The 15,928-nt window shown below is 44.9% G+C and overlaps 12 non-coding genes across 12 annotated transcripts; all 12 read right to left on the bottom strand.

The window, feature by feature from the left end:
• Window positions 1-698: 698 nt before the first annotated feature.
• On the bottom strand, window positions 699-889 carry LOC141201854 (U2 spliceosomal RNA). The gene has a single exon (XR_012273147.1). It is a non-coding gene; the product is annotated as a U2 spliceosomal RNA (small nuclear RNA).
• A 1,115-nt stretch (window positions 890-2,004) lies between these two features.
• Window positions 2,005-2,195, bottom strand: LOC141201853 (U2 spliceosomal RNA). Its single transcript, XR_012273146.1, has one exon. It is a non-coding gene; the product is annotated as a U2 spliceosomal RNA (small nuclear RNA).
• A 1,115-nt stretch (window positions 2,196-3,310) lies between these two features.
• Window positions 3,311-3,501, bottom strand: LOC141201852 (U2 spliceosomal RNA). Its single transcript, XR_012273145.1, has one exon. It is a non-coding gene; the product is annotated as a U2 spliceosomal RNA (small nuclear RNA).
• A 1,115-nt stretch (window positions 3,502-4,616) lies between these two features.
• On the bottom strand, window positions 4,617-4,807 carry LOC141201851 (U2 spliceosomal RNA). Its single transcript, XR_012273144.1, has one exon. It is a non-coding gene; the product is annotated as a U2 spliceosomal RNA (small nuclear RNA).
• Window positions 4,808-5,922: 1,115 nt separating this feature from the next.
• Window positions 5,923-6,113, bottom strand: LOC141201850 (U2 spliceosomal RNA). Its single transcript, XR_012273143.1, has one exon. It is a non-coding gene; the product is annotated as a U2 spliceosomal RNA (small nuclear RNA).
• Window positions 6,114-7,195: 1,082 nt separating this feature from the next.
• Window positions 7,196-7,386, bottom strand: LOC141201849 (U2 spliceosomal RNA). The gene has a single exon (XR_012273142.1). It is a non-coding gene; the product is annotated as a U2 spliceosomal RNA (small nuclear RNA).
• A 1,115-nt stretch (window positions 7,387-8,501) lies between these two features.
• LOC141201848 (U2 spliceosomal RNA) lies at window positions 8,502-8,692 on the bottom strand. The gene has a single exon (XR_012273141.1). It is a non-coding gene; the product is annotated as a U2 spliceosomal RNA (small nuclear RNA).
• A 1,115-nt stretch (window positions 8,693-9,807) lies between these two features.
• LOC141201847 (U2 spliceosomal RNA) lies at window positions 9,808-9,998 on the bottom strand. The gene has a single exon (XR_012273140.1). It is a non-coding gene; the product is annotated as a U2 spliceosomal RNA (small nuclear RNA).
• A 1,115-nt stretch (window positions 9,999-11,113) lies between these two features.
• Window positions 11,114-11,304, bottom strand: LOC141201846 (U2 spliceosomal RNA). The gene has a single exon (XR_012273139.1). It is a non-coding gene; the product is annotated as a U2 spliceosomal RNA (small nuclear RNA).
• Window positions 11,305-12,419: 1,115 nt separating this feature from the next.
• LOC141201845 (U2 spliceosomal RNA) lies at window positions 12,420-12,610 on the bottom strand. Its single transcript, XR_012273138.1, has one exon. It is a non-coding gene; the product is annotated as a U2 spliceosomal RNA (small nuclear RNA).
• A 1,115-nt stretch (window positions 12,611-13,725) lies between these two features.
• On the bottom strand, window positions 13,726-13,916 carry LOC141201843 (U2 spliceosomal RNA). Its single transcript, XR_012273136.1, has one exon. It is a non-coding gene; the product is annotated as a U2 spliceosomal RNA (small nuclear RNA).
• Window positions 13,917-15,031: 1,115 nt separating this feature from the next.
• Window positions 15,032-15,222, bottom strand: LOC141201841 (U2 spliceosomal RNA). The gene has a single exon (XR_012273135.1). It is a non-coding gene; the product is annotated as a U2 spliceosomal RNA (small nuclear RNA).
• Between the last annotated feature and the right edge of the window lie 706 nt (window positions 15,223-15,928).

Below are 15,928 nucleotides of genomic sequence, written 5' to 3'. Positions count from 1 at the left end.
GCAGCCAGCGTTCCATTGCCACATTCCATCTACTGCAGGCAGGATACCTGGCTGGCTGAATGTCGCTGAGAAGCTCACAGAGACCGCCATAAGCAACAGTTTAACAGAATGCCACAGACTAATCAACCAAACTTTTTGGGTTGGGTTCTCTTTTATAGTCTGCAGGCATTAAATGAAAGAAGTCAGTGTTCCAGCAGAAGGAGACAACGTTTCAGAAAAGGCATTGTAGCAAACCAAAAAAGAAATTTTAAGCGCAGCAGAGTAACCAGCGCACATACCTGTTAGCTCAGGTGAGTTTAAAAGGCTGCTGTTGATAACAAGGGCATTTGCTAAATAGATGGTGTGTGTGCAACAATATACTGAAAGGTCAATTATATTGTGCAGCTTATCTCACCACCTGTAGTTATTTAGGTGAAAGCTCCAAAATGCTTGCCTAATATGTCTGTTTATCCAAAAGGAAGTAAAAAGGGAGAGCTAGAAAGATAGCATTGCATCACATTACATGGCAATGCAATGCACAGTTGCTGAAGTTGAACCAAAATGAGCTTGTAATCTGGCTTCTGCAACTTTGAACATGAAAAATCCAATGAGGAGAAGAAAAGCAAAGCCAAAGAGTCCATCCCAAAATCCGACAAACAAGCAAAATGAACAAAAAACATTGAATTCAATTCTTTCTGATTTTAGAAACTGCATTAAAGAAGGGGTGCACCGGTCCTGGAGATACTGCAATACCAGGTCAATGCGTGGAGTGGACAGAGCAAGCTCTTTTTCCATCTCCCTGTTCTAAAAATCCATTTAATATATGGTCCCCAGATAGGGGACGTATCAGATATTAAACTGATAAGAACAGATACTACACTTGATCTTAGCCAAAAGGCCGAGAAGCGATAACCAGAATTGGTTTCAAACTACGGAGCCACCCAAGGATCCTGAAAAGTCCATTTGTGGAGATGAGCTCCTGGACTCCCGTTAAGAAGACATGTTGTCAACCTCTAGATCCCTTACATGCCTGCACTTTTCGGCTTGCTGCTGCTGCAATCCACGCGTTTTAGATCTGCATAACTCCACCTCTTTAAACACAGCACCTTCACCCCCCGCTGTTCCCACCCGCCTCAACACCGTTGGAAGGGAGGAGAACCAATTAAGGCGGGGGGTGGGGTGGAACGAGCAGCTGTCTACCCTTAGCAGGAGGGCTCCTGATTACATACCTCTCCTGCTGCTGCTGCTGCTGGCTGTCCAGCAGCAGACTGAAGGTGGCTGCTGCTGTGCACAGGTATATAAAGGCTCAGAGCCTATTATGACACGCGCAGCCAGCGTTCCATTGCCACATTCCATCTACTGCAGGCAGGATACCTGGCTGGCTGAATGTTGCTGAGAAGCTCACAGAGACCGCCATAAGCAACAGTTTAACAGAATGCCACAGACTAATCAACCAAACTTTTTGGGTTGGGTTCTCTTTTATAGTCTGCAGGCATTAAATGAAAGAAGTCAGTGTTCCAGCAGAAGGAGACAACGTTTCAGAAAAGGCATTGTAGCAAACCAAAAAAGAAATTTTAAGCGCAGCAGAGTAACCAGCGCACATACCTGTTAGCTCAGGTGAGTTTAAAAGGCTGCTGTTGATAACAAGGGCATTTGCTAAATAGATGGTGTGTGTGCAACAATATACTGAAAGGTCAATTATATTGTGCAGCTTATCTCACCACCTGTAGTTATTTAGGTGAAAGCTCCAAAATGCTTGCCTAATATGTCTGTTTATCCAAAAGGAAGTAAAAAGGGAGAGCTAGAAAGATAGCATTGCATCACATTACATGGCAATGCAATGCACAGTTGCTGAAGTTGAACCAAAATGAGCTTGTAATCTGGCTTCTGCAACTTTGAACATGAAAAATCCAATGAGGAGAAGAAAAGCAAAGCCAAAGAGTCCATCCCAAAATCCGACAAACAAGCAAAATGAACAAAAAACATTGAATTCAATTCTTTCTGATTTTAGAAACTGCATTAAAGAAGGGGTGCACCGGTCCTGGAGATACTGCAATACCAGGTCAATGCGTGGAGTGGACAGAGCAAGCTCTTTTTCCATCTCCCTGTTCTAAAAATCCATTTAATATATGGTCCCCAGATAGGGGACGTATCAGATATTAAACTGATAAGAACAGATACTACACTTGATCTTAGCCAAAAGGCCGAGAAGCGATAACCAGAATTGGTTTCAAACTACGGAGCCACCCAAGGATCCTGAAAAGTCCATTTGTGGAGATGAGCTCCTGGACTCCCGTTAAGAAGACATGTTGTCAACCTCTAGATCCCTTACATGCCTGCACTTTTCGGCTTGCTGCTGCTGCAATCCACGCGTTTTAGATCTGCATAACTCCACCTCTTTAAACACAGCACCTTCACCCCCTGCTGTTCCCACCCGCCTCAACACCGTTGGAAGGGAGGAGAACCAATTAAGGCGGGGGGTGGGGTGGAACGAGCAGCTGTCTACCCTTAGCAGGAGGGCTCCTGATTACATACCTCTCCTGCTGCTGCTGCTGCTGGCTGTCCAGCAGCAGACTGAAGGTGGCTGCTGCTGTGCACAGGTATATAAAGGCTCAGAGCCTATTATGACACGCGCAGCCAGCGTTCCATTGCCACATTCCATCTACTGCAGGCAGGATACCTGGCTGGCTGAATGTCGCTGAGAAGCTCACAGAGACCGCCATAAGCAACAGTTTAACAGAATGCCACAGACTAATCAACCAAACTTTTTGGGTTGGGTTCTCTTTTATAGTCTGCAGGCATTAAATGAAAGAAGTCAGTGTTCCAGCAGAAGGAGACAACGTTTCAGAAAAGGCATTGTAGCAAACCAAAAAAGAAATTTTAAGCGCAGCAGAGTAACCAGCGCACATACCTGTTAGCTCAGGTGAGTTTAAAAGGCTGCTGTTGATAACAAGGGCATTTGCTAAATAGATGGTGTGTGTGCAACAATATACTGAAAGGTCAATTATATTGTGCAGCTTATCTCACCACCTGTAGTTATTTAGGTGAAAGCTCCAAAATGCTTGCCTAATATGTCTGTTTATCCAAAAGGAAGTAAAAAGGGAGAGCTAGAAAGATAGCATTGCATCACATTACATGGCAATGCAATGCACAGTTGCTGAAGTTGAACCAAAATGAGCTTGTAATCTGGCTTCTGCAACTTTGAACATGAAAAATCCAATGAGGAGAAGAAAAGCAAAGCCAAAGAGTCCATCCCAAAATCCGACAAACAAGCAAAATGAACAAAAAACATTGAATTCAATTCTTTCTGATTTTAGAAACTGCATTAAAGAAGGGGTGCACCGGTCCTGGAGATACTGCAATACCAGGTCAATGCGTGGAGTGGACAGAGCAAGCTCTTTTTCCATCTCCCTGTTCTAAAAATCCATTTAATATATGGTCCCCAGATAGGGGACGTATCAGATATTAAACTGATAAGAACAGATACTACACTTGATCTTAGCCAAAAGGCCGAGAAGCGATAACCAGAATTGGTTTCAAACTACGGAGCCACCCAAGGATCCTGAAAAGTCCATTTGTGGAGATGAGCTCCTGGACTCCCGTTAAGAAGACATGTTGTCAACCTCTAGATCCCTTACATGCCTGCACTTTTCGGCTTGCTGCTGCTGCAATCCACGCGTTTTAGATCTGCATAACTCCACCTCTTTAAACACAGCACCTTCACCCCCTGCTGTTCCCACCCGCCTCAACACCGTTGGAAGGGAGGAGAACCAATTAAGGCGGGGGGTGGGGTGGAACGAGCAGCTGTCTACCCTTAGCAGGAGGGCTCCTGATTACATACCTCTCCTGCTGCTGCTGCTGCTGGCTGTCCAGCAGCAGACTGAAGGTGCCTGCTGCTGTGCACAGGTATATAAAGGCTCAGAGCCTATTATGACACGCGCAGCCAGCGTTCCATTGCCACATTCCATCTACTGCAGGCAGGATACCTGGCTGGCTGAATGTCGCTGAGAAGCTCACAGAGACCGCCATAAGCAACAGTTTAACAGAATGCCACAGACTAATCAACCAAACTTTTTGGGTTGGGTTCTCTTTTATAGTCTGCAGGCATTAAATGAAAGAAGTCAGTGTTCCAGCAGAAGGAGACAACGTTTCAGAAAAGGCATTGTAGCAAACCAAAAAAGAAATTTTAAGCGCAGCAGAGTAACCAGCGCACATACCTGTTAGCTCAGGTGAGTTTAAAAGGCTGCTGTTGATAACAAGGGCATTTGCTAAATAGATGGTGTGTGTGCAACAATATACTGAAAGGTCAATTATATTGTGCAGCTTATCTCACCACCTGTAGTTATTTAGGTGAAAGCTCCAAAATGCTTGCCTAATATGTCTGTTTATCCAAAAGGAAGTAAAAAGGGAGAGCTAGAAAGATAGCATTGCATCACATTACATGGCAATGCAATGCACAGTTGCTGAAGTTGAACCAAAATGAGCTTGTAATCTGGCTTCTGCAACTTTGAACATGAAAAATCCAATGAGGAGAAGAAAAGCAAAGCCAAAGAGTCCATCCCAAAATCCGACAAACAAGCAAAATGAACAAAAAACATTGAATTCAATTCTTTCTGATTTTAGAAACTGCATTAAAGAAGGGGTGCACCGGTCCTGGAGATACTGCAATACCAGGTCAATGCGTGGAGTGGACAGAGCAAGCTCTTTTTCCATCTCCCTGTTCTAAAAATCCATTTAATATATGGTCCCCAGATAGGGGACGTATCAGATATTAAACTGATAAGAACAGATACTACACTTGATCTTAGCCAAAAGGCCGAGAAGCGATAACCAGAATTGGTTTCAAACTACGGAGCCACCCAAGGATCCTGAAAAGTCCATTTGTGGAGATGAGCTCCTGGACTCCCGTTAAGAAGACATGTTGTCAACCTCTAGATCCCTTACATGCCTGCACTTTTCGGCTTGCTGCTGCTGCAATCCACGCGTTTTAGATCTGCATAACTCCACCTCTTTAAACACAGCACCTTCACCCCCTGCTGTTCCCACCCGCCTCAACACCGTTGGAAGGGAGGAGAACCAATTAAGGCGGGGGGTGGGGTGGAACGAGCAGCTGTCTACCCTTAGCAGGAGGGCTCCTGATTACATACCTCTCCTGCTGCTGCTGCTGCTGGCTGTCCAGCAGCAGACTGAAGGTGGCTGCTGCTGTGCACAGGTATATAAAGGCTCAGAGCCTATTATGACACGCGCAGCCAGCGTTCCATTGCCACATTCCATCTACTGCAGGCAGGATACCTGGCTGGCTGAATGTCGCTGAGAAGCTCACAGAGACCGCCATAAGCAACAGTTTAACAGAATGCCACAGACTAATCAACCAAACTTTTTGGGTTGGGTTCTCTTTTATAGTCTGCAGGCATTAAATGAAAGAAGTCAGTGTTCCAGCAGAAGGAGACAACGTTTCAGAAAAGGCATTGTAGCAAACCAAAAAAGAAATTTTAAGCGCAGCAGAGTAACCAGCGCACATACCTGTTAGCTCAGGTGAGTTTAAAAGGCTGCTGTTGATAACAAGGGCATTTGCTAAATAGATGGTGTGTGTGCAACAATATACTGAAAGGTCAATTATATTGTGCAGCTTATCTCACCACCTGTAGTTATTTAGGTGAAAGCTCCAAAATGCTTGCCTAATATGTCTGTTTATCCAAAAGGAAGTAAAAAGGGAGAGCTAGAAAGATAGCATTGCATCACATTACATGGCAATGCAATGCACAGTTGCTGAAGTTGAACCAAAATGAGCTTGTAATCTGGCTTCTGCAACTTTGAACATGAAAAATCCAATGAGGAGAAGAAAAGCAAAGCCAAAGAGTCCATCCCAAAATCCGACAAACAAGCAAAATGAACAAAAAACATTGAATTCAATTCTTTCTGATTTTAGAAACTGCATTAAAGAAGGGGTGCACCGGTCCTGGAGATACTGCAATACCAGGTCAATGCGTGGAGTGGACAGAGCAAGCTCTTTTTCCATCTCCCTGTTCTAAAAATCCATTTAATATATGGTCCCCAGATAGGGGACGTATCAGATATTAAACTGATAAGAACAGATACTACACTTGATCTTAGCCAAAAGGCCGAGAAGCGATAACCAGAATTGGTTTCAAACTACGGAGCCACCCAAGGATCCTGAAAAGTCCATTTGTGGAGATGAGCTCCTGGACTCCCGTTAAGAAGACATGTTGTCAACCTCTAGATCCCTTACATGCCTACGCGTTTTAGATCTGCATAACTCCACCTCTTTAAACACAGCACCTTCACCCCCTGCTGTTCCCACCCGCCTCAACACCGTTGGAAGGGAGGAGAACCAATTAAGGCGGGGGGTGGGGTGGAACGAGCAGCTGTCTACCCTTAGCAGGAGGGCTCCTGATTACATACCTCTCCTGCTGCTGCTGCTGGCTGTCCAGCAGCAGACTGAAGGTGGCTGCTGCTGTGCACAGGTATATAAAGGCTCAGAGCCTATTATGACACGCGCAGCCAGCGTTCCATTGCCACATTCCATCTACTGCAGGCAGGATACCTGGCTGGCTGAATGTCGCTGAGAAGCTCACAGAGACCGCCATAAGCAACAGTTTAACAGAATGCCACAGACTAATCAACCAAACTTTTTGGGTTGGGTTCTCTTTTATAGTCTGCAGGCATTAAATGAAAGAAGTCAGTGTTCCAGCAGAAGGAGACAACGTTTCAGAAAAGGCATTGTAGCAAACCAAAAAAGAAATTTTAAGCGCAGCAGAGTAACCAGCGCACATACCTGTTAGCTCAGGTGAGTTTAAAAGGCTGCTGTTGATAACAAGGGCATTTGCTAAATAGATGGTGTGTGTGCAACAATATACTGAAAGGTCAATTATATTGTGCAGCTTATCTCACCACCTGTAGTTATTTAGGTGAAAGCTCCAAAATGCTTGCCTAATATGTCTGTTTATCCAAAAGGAAGTAAAAAGGGAGAGCTAGAAAGATAGCATTGCATCACATTACATGGCAATGCAATGCACAGTTGCTGAAGTTGAACCAAAATGAGCTTGTAATCTGGCTTCTGCAACTTTGAACATGAAAAATCCAATGAGGAGAAGAAAAGCAAAGCCAAAGAGTCCATCCCAAAATCCGACAAACAAGCAAAATGAACAAAAAACATTGAATTCAATTCTTTCTGATTTTAGAAACTGCATTAAAGAAGGGGTGCACCGGTCCTGGAGATACTGCAATACCAGGTCAATGCGTGGAGTGGACAGAGCAAGCTCTTTTTCCATCTCCCTGTTCTAAAAATCCATTTAATATATGGTCCCCAGATAGGGGACGTATCAGATATTAAACTGATAAGAACAGATACTACACTTGATCTTAGCCAAAAGGCCGAGAAGCGATAACCAGAATTGGTTTCAAACTACGGAGCCACCCAAGGATCCTGAAAAGTCCATTTGTGGAGATGAGCTCCTGGACTCCCGTTAAGAAGACATGTTGTCAACCTCTAGATCCCTTACATGCCTGCACTTTTCGGCTTGCTGCTGCTGCAATCCACGCGTTTTAGATCTGCATAACTCCACCTCTTTAAACACAGCACCTTCACCCCCCGCTGTTCCCACCCGCCTCAACACCGTTGGAAGGGAGGAGAACCAATTAAGGCGGGGGGTGGGGTGGAACGAGCAGCTGTCTACCCTTAGCAGGAGGGCTCCTGATTACATACCTCTCCTGCTGCTGCTGCTGCTGGCTGTCCAGCAGCAGACTGAAGGTGGCTGCTGCTGTGCACAGGTATATAAAGGCTCAGAGCCTATTATGACACGCGCAGCCAGCGTTCCATTGCCACATTCCATCTACTGCAGGCAGGATACCTGGCTGGCTGAATGTTGCTGAGAAGCTCACAGAGACCGCCATAAGCAACAGTTTAACAGAATGCCACAGACTAATCAACCAAACTTTTTGGGTTGGGTTCTCTTTTATAGTCTGCAGGCATTAAATGAAAGAAGTCAGTGTTCCAGCAGAAGGAGACAACGTTTCAGAAAAGGCATTGTAGCAAACCAAAAAAGAAATTTTAAGCGCAGCAGAGTAACCAGCGCACATACCTGTTAGCTCAGGTGAGTTTAAAAGGCTGCTGTTGATAACAAGGGCATTTGCTAAATAGATGGTGTGTGTGCAACAATATACTGAAAGGTCAATTATATTGTGCAGCTTATCTCACCACCTGTAGTTATTTAGGTGAAAGCTCCAAAATGCTTGCCTAATATGTCTGTTTATCCAAAAGGAAGTAAAAAGGGAGAGCTAGAAAGATAGCATTGCATCACATTACATGGCAATGCAATGCACAGTTGCTGAAGTTGAACCAAAATGAGCTTGTAATCTGGCTTCTGCAACTTTGAACATGAAAAATCCAATGAGGAGAAGAAAAGCAAAGCCAAAGAGTCCATCCCAAAATCCGACAAACAAGCAAAATGAACAAAAAACATTGAATTCAATTCTTTCTGATTTTAGAAACTGCATTAAAGAAGGGGTGCACCGGTCCTGGAGATACTGCAATACCAGGTCAATGCGTGGAGTGGACAGAGCAAGCTCTTTTTCCATCTCCCTGTTCTAAAAATCCATTTAATATATGGTCCCCAGATAGGGGACGTATCAGATATTAAACTGATAAGAACAGATACTACACTTGATCTTAGCCAAAAGGCCGAGAAGCGATAACCAGAATTGGTTTCAAACTACGGAGCCACCCAAGGATCCTGAAAAGTCCATTTGTGGAGATGAGCTCCTGGACTCCCGTTAAGAAGACATGTTGTCAACCTCTAGATCCCTTACATGCCTGCACTTTTCGGCTTGCTGCTGCTGCAATCCACGCGTTTTAGATCTGCATAACTCCACCTCTTTAAACACAGCACCTTCACCCCCTGCTGTTCCCACCCGCCTCAACACCGTTGGAAGGGAGGAGAACCAATTAAGGCGGGGGGTGGGGTGGAACGAGCAGCTGTCTACCCTTAGCAGGAGGGCTCCTGATTACATACCTCTCCTGCTGCTGCTGCTGCTGGCTGTCCAGCAGCAGACTGAAGGTGGCTGCTGCTGTGCACAGGTATATAAAGGCTCAGAGCCTATTATGACACGCGCAGCCAGCGTTCCATTGCCACATTCCATCTACTGCAGGCAGGATACCTGGCTGGCTGAATGTCGCTGAGAAGCTCACAGAGACCGCCATAAGCAACAGATTAACAGAATGCCACAGACTAATCAACCAAACTTTTTGGGTTGGGTTCTCTTTTATAGTCTGCAGGCATTAAATGAAAGAAGTCAGTGTTCCAGCAGAAGGAGACAACGTTTCAGAAAAGGCATTGTAGCAAACCAAAAAAGAAATTTTAAGCGCAGCAGAGTAACCAGCGCACATACCTGTTAGCTCAGGTGAGTTTAAAAGGCTGCTGTTGATAACAAGGGCATTTGCTAAATAGATGGTGTGTGTGCAACAATATACTGAAAGGTCAATTATATTGTGCAGCTTATCTCACCACCTGTAGTTATTTAGGTGAAAGCTCCAAAATGCTTGCCTAATATGTCTGTTTATCCAAAAGGAAGTAAAAAGGGAGAGCTAGAAAGATAGCATTGCATCACATTACATGGCAATGCAATGCACAGTTGCTGAAGTTGAACCAAAATGAGCTTGTAATCTGGCTTCTGCAACTTTGAACATGAAAAATCCAATGAGGAGAAGAAAAGCAAAGCCAAAGAGTCCATCCCAAAATCCGACAAACAAGCAAAATGAACAAAAAACATTGAATTCAATTCTTTCTGATTTTAGAAACTGCATTAAAGAAGGGGTGCACCGGTCCTGGAGATACTGCAATACCAGGTCAATGCGTGGAGTGGACAGAGCAAGCTCTTTTTCCATCTCCCTGTTCTAAAAATCCATTTAATATATGGTCCCCAGATAGGGGACGTATCAGATATTAAACTGATAAGAACAGATACTACACTTGATCTTAGCCAAAAGGCCGAGAAGCGATAACCAGAATTGGTTTCAAACTACGGAGCCACCCAAGGATCCTGAAAAGTCCATTTGTGGAGATGAGCTCCTGGACTCCCGTTAAGAAGACATGTTGTCAACCTCTAGATCCCTTACATGCCTGCACTTTTCGGCTTGCTGCTGCTGCAATCCACGCGTTTTAGATCTGCATAACTCCACCTCTTTAAACACAGCACCTTCACCCCCTGCTGTTCCCACCCGCCTCAACACCGTTGGAAGGGAGGAGAACCAATTAAGGCGGGGGGTGGGGTGGAACGAGCAGCTGTCTACCCTTAGCAGGAGGGCTCCTGATTACATACCTCTCCTGCTGCTGCTGCTGCTGGCTGTCCAGCAGCAGACTGAAGGTGCCTGCTGCTGTGCACAGGTATATAAAGGCTCAGAGCCTATTATGACACGCGCAGCCAGCGTTCCATTGCCACATTCCATCTACTGCAGGCAGGATACCTGGCTGGCTGAATGTCGCTGAGAAGCTCACAGAGACCGCCATAAGCAACAGTTTAACAGAATGCCACAGACTAATCAACCAAACTTTTTGGGTTGGGTTCTCTTTTATAGTCTGCAGGCATTAAATGAAAGAAGTCAGTGTTCCAGCAGAAGGAGACAACGTTTCAGAAAAGGCATTGTAGCAAACCAAAAAAGAAATTTTAAGCGCAGCAGAGTAACCAGCGCACATACCTGTTAGCTCAGGTGAGTTTAAAAGGCTGCTGTTGATAACAAGGGCATTTGCTAAATAGATGGTGTGTGTGCAACAATATACTGAAAGGTCAATTATATTGTGCAGCTTATCTCACCACCTGTAGTTATTTAGGTGAAAGCTCCAAAATGCTTGCCTAATATGTCTGTTTATCCAAAAGGAAGTAAAAAGGGAGAGCTAGAAAGATAGCATTGCATCACATTACATGGCAATGCAATGCACAGTTGCTGAAGTTGAACCAAAATGAGCTTGTAATCTGGCTTCTGCAACTTTGAACATGAAAAATCCAATGAGGAGAAGAAAAGCAAAGCCAAAGAGTCCATCCCAAAATCCGACAAACAAGCAAAATGAACAAAAAACATTGAATTCAATTCTTTCTGATTTTAGAAACTGCATTAAAGAAGGGGTGCACCGGTCCTGGAGATACTGCAATACCAGGTCAATGCGTGGAGTGGACAGAGCAAGCTCTTTTTCCATCTCCCTGTTCTAAAAATCCATTTAATATATGGTCCCCAGATAGGGGACGTATCAGATATTAAACTGATAAGAACAGATACTACACTTGATCTTAGCCAAAAGGCCGAGAAGCGATAACCAGAATTGGTTTCAAACTACGGAGCCACCCAAGGATCCTGAAAAGTCCATTTGTGGAGATGAGCTCCTGGACTCCCGTTAAGAAGACATGTTGTCAACCTCTAGATCCCTTACATGCCTGCACTTTTCGGCTTGCTGCTGCTGCAATCCACGCGTTTTAGATCTGCATAACTCCACCTCTTTAAACACAGCACCTTCACCCCCTGCTGTTCCCACCCGCCTCAACACCGTTGGAAGGGAGGAGAACCAATTAAGGCGGGGGGTGGGGTGGAACGAGCAGCTGTCTACCCTTAGCAGGAGGGCTCCTGATTACATACCTCTCCTGCTGCTGCTGCTGCTGGCTGTCCAGCAGCAGACTGAAGGTGGCTGCTGCTGTGCACAGGTATATAAAGGCTCAGAGCCTATTATGACACGCGCAGCCAGCGTTCCATTGCCACATTCCATCTACTGCAGGCAGGATACCTGGCTGGCTGAATGTCGCTGAGAAGCTCACAGAGACCGCCATAAGCAACAGTTTAACAGAATGCCACAGACTAATCAACCAAACTTTTTGGGTTGGGTTCTCTTTTATAGTCTGCAGGCATTAAATGAAAGAAGTCAGTGTTCCAGCAGAAGGAGACAACGTTTCAGAAAAGGCATTGTAGCAAACCAAAAAAGAAATTTTAAGCGCAGCAGAGTAACCAGCGCACATACCTGTTAGCTCAGGTGAGTTTAAAAGGCTGCTGTTGATAACAAGGGCATTTGCTAAATAGATGGTGTGTGTGCAACAATATACTGAAAGGTCAATTATATTGTGCAGCTTATCTCACCACCTGTAGTTATTTAGGTGAAAGCTCCAAAATGCTTGCCTAATATGTCTGTTTATCCAAAAGGAAGTAAAAAGGGAGAGCTAGAAAGATAGCATTGCATCACATTACATGGCAATGCAATGCACAGTTGCTGAAGTTGAACCAAAATGAGCTTGTAATCTGGCTTCTGCAACTTTGAACATGAAAAATCCAATGAGGAGAAGAAAAGCAAAGCCAAAGAGTCCATCCCAAAATCCGACAAACAAGCAAAATGAACAAAAAACATTGAATTCAATTCTTTCTGATTTTAGAAACTGCATTAAAGAAGGGGTGCACCGGTCCTGGAGATACTGCAATACCAGGTCAATGCGTGGAGTGGACAGAGCAAGCTCTTTTTCCATCTCCCTGTTCTAAAAATCCATTTAATATATGGTCCCCAGATAGGGGACGTATCAGATATTAAACTGATAAGAACAGATACTACACTTGATCTTAGCCAAAAGGCCGAGAAGCGATAACCAGAATTGGTTTCAAACTTCGGAGCCACCCAAGGATCCTGAAAAGTCCATTTGTGGAGATGAGCTCCTGGACTCCCGTTAAGAAGACATGTTGTCAACCTCTAGATCCCTTACATGCCTGCACTTTTCGGCTTGCTGCTGCTGCAATCCACGCGTTTTAGATCTGCATAACTCCACCTCTTTAAACACAGCACCTTCACCCCCTGCTGTTCCCACCCGCCTCAACACCGTTGGAAGGGAGGAGAACCAATTAAGGCGGGGGGTGGGGTGGAACGAGCAGCTGTCTACCCTTAGCAGGAGGGCTCCTGATTACATACCTCTCCTGCTGCTGCTGCTGCTGGCTGTCCAGCAGCAGACTGAAGGTGGCTGCTGCTGTGCACAGGTATATAAAGGCTCAGAGCCTATTATGACACGCGCAGCCAGCGTTCCATTGCCACATTCCATCTACTGCAGGCAGGATACCTGGCTGGCTGAATGTCGCTGAGAAGCTCACAGAGACCGCCATAAGCAACAGTTTAACAGAATGCCACAGACTAATCAACCAAACTTTTTGGGTTGGGTTCTCTTTTATAGTCTGCAGGCATTAAATGAAAGAAGTCAGTGTTCCAGCAGAAGGAGACAACGTTTCAGAAAAGGCATTGTAGCAAACCAAAAAAGAAATTTTAAGCGCAGCAGAGTAACCAGCGCACATACCTGTTAGCTCAGGTGAGTTTAAAAGGCTGCTGTTGATAACAAGGGCATTTGCTAAATAGATGGTGTGTGTGCAACAATATACTGAAAGGTCAATTATATTGTGCAGCTTATCTCACCACCTGTAGTTATTTAGGTGAAAGCTCCAAAATGCTTGCCTAATATGTCTGTTTATCCAAAAGGAAGTAAAAAGGGAGAGCTAGAAAGATAGCATTGCATCACATTACATGGCAATGCAATGCACAGTTGCTGAAGTTGAACCAAAATGAGCTTGTAATCTGGCTTCTGCAACTTTGAACATGAAAAATCCAATGAGGAGAAGAAAAGCAAAGCCAAAGAGTCCATCCCAAAATCCGACAAACAAGCAAAATGAACAAAAAACATTGAATTCAATTCTTTCTGATTTTAGAAACTGCATTAAAGAAGGGGTGCACCGGTCCTGGAGATACTGCAATACCAGGTCAATGCGTGGAGTGGACAGAGCAAGCTCTTTTTCCATCTCCCTGTTCTAAAAATCCATTTAATATATGGTCCCCAGATAGGGGACGTATCAGATATTAAACTGATAAGAACAGATACTACACTTGATCTTAGCCAAAAGGCCGAGAAGCGATAACCAGAATTGGTTTCAAACTACGGAGCCACCCAAGGATCCTGAAAAGTCCATTTGTGGAGATGAGCTCCTGGACTCCCGTTAAGAAGACATGTTGTCAACCTCTAGATCCCTTACATGCCTGCACTTTTCGGCTTGCTGCTGCTGCAATCCACGCGTTTTAGATCTGCATAACTCCACCTCTTTAAACACAGCACCTTCACCCCCTGCTGTTCCCACCCGCCTCAACACCGTTGGAAGGGAGGAGAACCAATTAAGGCGGGGGGTGGGGTGGAACGAGCAGCTGTCTACCCTTAGCAGGAGGGCTCCTGATTACATACCTCTCCTGCTGCTGCTGCTGCTGGCTGTCCAGCAGCAGACTGAAGGTGGCTGCTGCTGTGCACAGGTATATAAAGGCTCAGAGCCTATTATGACACGCGCAGCCAGCGTTCCATTGCCACATTCCATCTACTGCAGGCAGGATACCTGGCTGGCTGAATGTCGCTGAGAAGCTCACAGAGACCGCCATAAGCAACAGTTTAACAGAATGCCACAGACTAATCAACCAAACTTTTTGGGTTGGGTTCTCTTTTATAGTCTGCAGGCATTAAATGAAAGAAGTCAGTGTTCCAGCAGAAGGAGACAACGTTTCAGAAAAGGCATTGTAGCAAACCAAAAAAGAAATTTTAAGCGCAGCAGAGTAACCAGCGCACATACCTGTTAGCTCAGGTGAGTTTAAAAGGCTGCTGTTGATAACAAGGGCATTTGCTAAATAGATGGTGTGTGTGCAACAATATACTGAAAGGTCAATTATATTGTGCAGCTTATCTCACCACCTGTAGTTATTTAGGTGAAAGCTCCAAAATGCTTGCCTAATATGTCTGTTTATCCAAAAGAAAGTAAAAAGGGAGAGCTAGAAAGATAGCATTGCATCACATTACATGGCAATGCAATGCACAGTTGCTGAAGTTGAACCAAAATGAGCTTGTAATCTGGCTTCTGCAACTTTGAACATGAAAAATCCAATGAGGAGAAGAAAAGCAAAGCCAAAGAGTCCATCCCAAAATCCGACAAACAAGCAAAATGAACAAAAAACATTGAATTCAATTCTTTCTGATTTTAGAAACTGCATTAAAGAAGGGGTGCACCGGTCCTGGAGATACTGCAATACCAGGTCAATGCGTGGAGTGGACAGAGCAAGCTCTTTTTCCATCTCCCTGTTCTAAAAATCCATTTAATATATGGTCCCCAGATAGGGGACGTATCAGATATTAAACTGATAAGAACAGATACTACACTTGATCTTAGCCAAAAGGCCGAGAAGCGATAACCAGAATTGGTTTCAAACTACGGAGCCACCCAAGGATCCTGAAAAGTCCATTTGTGGAGATGAGCTCCTGGACTCCCGTTAAGAAGACATGTTGTCAACCTCTAGATCCCTTACATGCCTGCACTTTTCGGCTTGCTGCTGCTGCAATCCACGCGTTTTAGATCTGCATAACTCCACCTCTTTAAACACAGCACCTTCACCCCCTGCTGTTCCCACCCGCCTCAACACCATTGGAAGGGAGGAGAACCAATTAAGGCGGGGGGTGGGGTGGAACGAGCAGCTGTCTACCCTTAGCAGGAGGGCTCCTGATTACATACCTCTCCTGCTGCTGCTGCTGCTGGCTGTCCAGCAGCAGACTGAAGGTGGCTGCTGCTGTGCACAGGTATATAAAGGCTCAGAGCCTATTATGACACGCGCAGCCAGCGTTCCATTGCCACATTCCATCTACTGCAGGCAGGATACCTGGCTGGCTGAATGTCGCTGAGAAGCTCACAGAGACCGCCATAAGCAACAGTTTAACAGAATGCCAGAGACTAATCAACCAAACTTTTTGGGTTGGGTTCTCTTTTATAGTCTGCAGGCATTAAATGAAAGAAGTCAGTGTTCCAGCAGAAGGAGACAACGTTTCAGAAAAGGCATTGTAGCAAACCAAAAAAGAAATTTTAAGCGCAGCAGAGTAACCAGCGCACATACCTGTTAGCTCA

This window comes from Phyllobates terribilis, unplaced genomic scaffold (genome assembly GCF_046119375.1).
Source record: "Phyllobates terribilis strain yellow unplaced genomic scaffold, ASM4611937v1 Scaffold_123__1_contigs__length_5148117, whole genome shotgun sequence".
NCBI classification, from domain to species: Eukaryota; Metazoa; Chordata; class Amphibia; order Anura; family Dendrobatidae; genus Phyllobates; species Phyllobates terribilis.
Note: the sequence above shows the minus strand (reverse complement) of the source record. Positions and strands in the feature narration are given on the sequence as shown.